Source organism: Fomitiporia mediterranea, assembly GCF_000271605.1.
Source record: "Fomitiporia mediterranea MF3/22 unplaced genomic scaffold FOMMEscaffold_4, whole genome shotgun sequence".
NCBI classification, from domain to species: domain Eukaryota; kingdom Fungi; phylum Basidiomycota; class Agaricomycetes; order Hymenochaetales; family Hymenochaetaceae; genus Fomitiporia; species Fomitiporia mediterranea.
In genome coordinates this window covers 1,373,664-1,379,092 of record NW_006760389.1, presented here as the reverse complement: position 1 = coordinate 1,379,092, position 5,429 = coordinate 1,373,664, and positions in this window count along the sequence as shown.

Here is a 5,429-nt window from a genome sequence, read left to right as displayed (position 1 = left end):
AGTCCCTACATGTATCTTAGAGCTTACTATATACAGGTGACAAAGTCAACATTCTTAGATTTGAGTCAGATCTCTTAGATTGTCTCAGACACAAAACAGGAATTGTCTAGGAGAACAAGATTTTCATTATTATTCTCCCCCCTTTTATGACCTACTTGTCTTAAGAGTAAATCAGCTTTCATCATTTGTGTTCTAGGTTTGTGAGTTAGTACAAAGTTATAGTTCTACAGTTCTAACATCCAGCAGGCTTAGTGTAAGGATTTGATTTACTGGTTTGTATTTTATTATTACTACATTACTGATTGTATCAGATCATTGTGTAGTAGGACCTATAAGCACATATATTCTTATTGTAGTTAGTTACACTTTCTCCTCATGTATCTACACGTGTATACCCCTATAAAAGACAGTATCAACTGCTGGGTAAAGGGGATTCTTTTCCCCTAACCCCTTACTTGAGTACTAGGTTATCCTAGTCAGTAGTTGAGTAAACTAAAGGCAATTAGAATTCTCTTGTAAGGAACAGTGAGTTTCCTTACATATTTTTGACTGTACCCACCTAGTACTGAAACCCCTTGCTGGACACTGAGGAACTAAAGGGTCTGATCAACCCTAGGTCTCCCTTGTTGTCTAGTACTCATCAGGAATTTTTAGTGAGTAAAGTTATGATTTTTGAGTAGAAACAGAGACTACTTACTAGATTGGCCTCTAGTAGGTTCACAATGCTTTAGAATGCTGCAGAATGCTTCTGGAACATATTATCACATATTGATATAGACTAGTACTAGATACACTAGAGGTTCACATTGATTGGATGGGTTGAGGACTAGGCATCTGTGATAGTAAAAAGGAACAAACAGGTGTGTATTGAGTTTATAAGTAATGGACAACAAGATTATCTATTAGATATTGATTACAATGTGGCTGCTGAGCCTTGACAGACAATTCTCAGAGGGTACCCAAGTCCAGATATTAATACTAACATGCTAGGATGTAAGTCCTTGTCCCTTGTAGGCTGGAAGCAACCTGATGACTTATACTAGGTGATAAGTCCTTGTCTACACAAGGCTGGAGACACTCTGATGAACTAGTACATACTAATAATGTAGAATTAAGACATGTAACTGTACTAGTGCATATAGTTAGACAAACACACACTGTAGAGTAGACACTAGCAAGTATTCACACTACTAGACTTAAAGAAATAGTAAACAAAGGTACAGAGAGTAGAAATGCTCAGGTAATTGTTCTTGAGGATTCAGACAGTTGAGTTCAGGATGAACAGGCAATTGGATTTGAGGATTTGTCTAATCAAGTACAGAAGGTTGAGTTTGAGGATTCAACTCACTGAGTACAGGCAATTAAGCTTAAGGATTTGCTCAATCAATTTTAGGCTACTGAGTTTGAGGATTCACTTGATAGAGGACAGGCAATTTGGTTTGAGGATTCACCAAGTCAATATAGAGAGCTAACAGCAAGCATTGAGGAATTTGTAAGCTAGTACAAGAGTTACAGAGTGTATATAGTTAGTATCAGTAAGAGTGTAGATAAGTATCTAGTGAGCACACTTACTTTAGAACAGAAACACATTAACAACAGTAATGTAGAGAGTAATCAGACACCTAAGACCCTTTTAGACAGTAAAGAAAGTAGCCAGGACTCAGAACACAAGAGTAACAAAGGCTAGGAGAGCTAAGTATTAGAACTACAGAGATCTAATGAGGAACAAGATTTCCAGAAGGCAAGTAAGACTTTCAGACACATTACAAGAGTTAGAGCAATTGAGATAGACATAGAACATGTCAGCCCATTCTACAGTTTGATAGACATTGAAGATTTGAATAAGAGAACATACAAGTTTGATAGAATGTATCAGGAAGAGGAGAAAGCAACTCCTTCATTAAACAAGAGTAGACTTGATAGTACAGTAACAGAAAAGTGTAAAACACTTCAGGCAGGCTATAGAATAAAAGCCAGACATACTATAGTGTTAACAGACAGTAGAGATCAGAACTATCAATCTAAGAGTGTAGAAGAAACACTCAAGAGTCCAGACAAACAATTGTATTCATAGAAAGCAAAAGGAAAGCACAAAGTGAGAGGAATACACAAAGTGTAAGGAATGGAACAAAAACCAGAACTGCCAGGCATTCAATACAATTGTGAAATCGATTCAGACTATCCTAGCGAAACAGACATTACATTTATAGAACAGTACTTTGAGGACAGCAAAAGTGAACATAAATTAGAACTACAAGGATCAGTACTTAATCCAGAGGGAGAAAACTAAGCATACACCTACAAAATCAAGTGTTTAACCTTATACATGGTAGATATCAACTACACATTGTACAGGAGCAATGTATAGGAGTACTACAATGGATACAACACCCTAGCTAGGTCTAGGAATAAGAGAGAAAGTGAAATACCTGAATATATGTGGTCTTAAATAGAAATACTAAGTTTTTCAGGGCATTAGAGTATACATTGTATTAAATCTGTGAACAAACAATCCCATAGCAATACTTTACAATTGAAAGCAGTCCTAGGCAAGGCATACACTAGTAGTATTAGTGAGAACAATATTGATTCAGAGTACAGCAAACTATACAGTTCAAAGCCACATATTGAGTATAGTAAGTATAAGAATAGCTCAAGCTATAGTTCAAGAACAAACAATGGACACAAGCATAGAAAAGCACTGAATAATGTTCAGAAAGGTATATTTGCATCAATAAGACCTTCAGAGAGCCTAGCAAAGAATAGCTACATATACAGAGTAATACAGAGCTCTAGGATACAGAGAAATGGAAATCTTGACCCAGGATCAGACCCAGACAGTGATAATTCGGATTCCTCTTCATCCAATGACTACAATCAAAGTAATGCTTTATTTGAACTGTCAGACATTGATTCGAGTGATACTAAAGCTACTAAGAAGTACAAGAAATGCTTGAGGAAGAAACAGAACAAAGAACTCCTCAAATTAAAGATACAAATGTGTAGTGTAGAACTAATAGCTTCTACAGTATACTCAGGTGAACCAGACTTGTAGAAGTATACAAAGTTTGTTATTGAAGTCAATCAGTACATGAAACAATCAGGACTTTATCATTTCCCTAAGAGCCAAGTAGGGATAATGCTAGGTTTTATTAAGGGAAAAGTAATGAATTTCTATTTGTAAAAGATTGCAAACCATGAGTATAGATGGACACTTGCTCAATTCTTTAGAGGACTAATGGACTTTTGTTTCCCTTCTAACTTTGCTGAAGTACTGTAGAAAGAGTTCAACACTTTGAAACAAGGTAATAGGAATGTTCAGGATTATTTGTACAATCTAGAGATGAAAGCTATGAATCTAGGAGACATTTCTCAGCAAGAATTGACCAGACAGGCATGGTATAGATTGAATTCCAAGTACTAGAGGCAATTACAATTAGATTGCTTGAATCTAGACACTGTAGATTATTCAATCTTTAAGGATAGGCTTGAGAGTATCAAAAAAGCAAATGAATCTATAGGAATCAAATGGCACATAGATTCTAGACATTAATTCCATCTGTAAGGATGCAGTAATGATTCTCAGAGTGATTATTTGTATACAGACAGTTCTGATAATTCAGGAAACAATCAAGGTACTCTACAGGATAGTGAATACAATGATTCAGACCATAGTGACTCTAGTCAGTATACTACACATACAAGCAGTGTAAATGCTAAAGGAAAGGCCAGGCAATTGTATTATCTATTGAGGAACAATGACTAGTATGAAAGCAAGACAGAAAACAATCACAGAACATATGCTACAGGTTTTAAACATTATTCCCAATCGAAATTGGACAAAATGAGAGTGAAAGGACTATGTTTCATTTGTGAACAAGATGACCACTTAGTCAGGAATTGTCCTACTCACAATACAATCACATTGAACAATGTGTAGGATGATTGTTCATCATCTAGTAATGTTAGTATTAGTTATACTACTTTAGATAAGTTAGCAGACAACTTGGACAGTAAGAACTATATAGAATTAGAGTTAATTACAGACTATGACACAGATTCTTACATATCTAGTAGTGATATACATGTTTTATTGATTTGGATACTTTGTGAAGGTAATACTGAGGATTCAGTAACAGAACAAGAGAGCTCCACAATAGAACACAAGTTCAGGCATGCAAACAACACATTTGAAAGGGTGAATTCAGTATATTTGAGACTCTATAAGACTACAGCACTTAGGCATTGTACTACAGGCATTCAGTACAGGAATAAACATTGTAGGAAGTCTAAACATTGAGATAGACAATTGTATAGTGTATATAATAACATTTTACACTTAAAAGCACAGGCATACAGTGTAGAAAGGATTCTACAAGACTATAGATACGTATGGTACATGGAAAGGACTAGGAAACACACATACAACTATTGTTTCAAGGGATCTAAGATGCTACAAGTGTAAGGCAACATATACATAGACATTTCAGAGACACAACTACTAATTCTTAGAGTAACAAATTGAAACAACACTCTTAAGAAATACAGGCTGTTTACAGACAACAGGAATGTGTACCAGGACATTAGGAAAGGACCTGAGAATGTTAGAAGATTGGAATATAACTAGCCAGATAGTATTATAGTTTACAAGGCAATGTAAATAGTAAACTGTGTAAGTAGGACAATCTATCAAGCATTACTAGACTATAAACTATGACTACTCTTGGATACTGAGAAATATTTTAATCTAAACAATTCACACAGGTATTCTATTAAGTTAGAAGGTTACATCACACATAGGAAGACAGACATTAGTACATTGAGTAAGGAAAAGTGTATATACATCAGGAATAAGATGATACCACTCCAGAATAAGTATTAGGTATGGAGATACATTAACAGTAATAGAAAGACACAAACATATGTATACACAGTCGATTCTATTCAGTACAGGAAGAGATACAGGATTAGTATTGAGTACTACAAAGGAACTATGTCAGTTGACATTGGAACACACATTTCCATCTTTAGAATTGAAGAAACAATCAGTACAGAGTATGATTGAAGGAATTCACATAGAACAATGTTCTATAAGGTACAATTAGATGTTATGTTATGAAACTATTCAGTTCATAATGAAGAATTATTTAGAAACATCAGAACCAGCTCAGACTACAAGGATATATTGTACAGAACACAGTTTTAGGAGAACATAAAGTATTACATTGCAAAATACACCTTCAGACAGTTAGGATTCATTAGAATAGACTCAGGATACTTTATTAGATGTATTATAAACATTACAGACACTCAAACAGATGTGCTAGCACACATATACTTAGGATACATAGTAAGAATTGAGATATTCAAGCTACAGAATGACAATTACAATCTACAGAATGTAAAACTGTTACAATCTATGTAACACA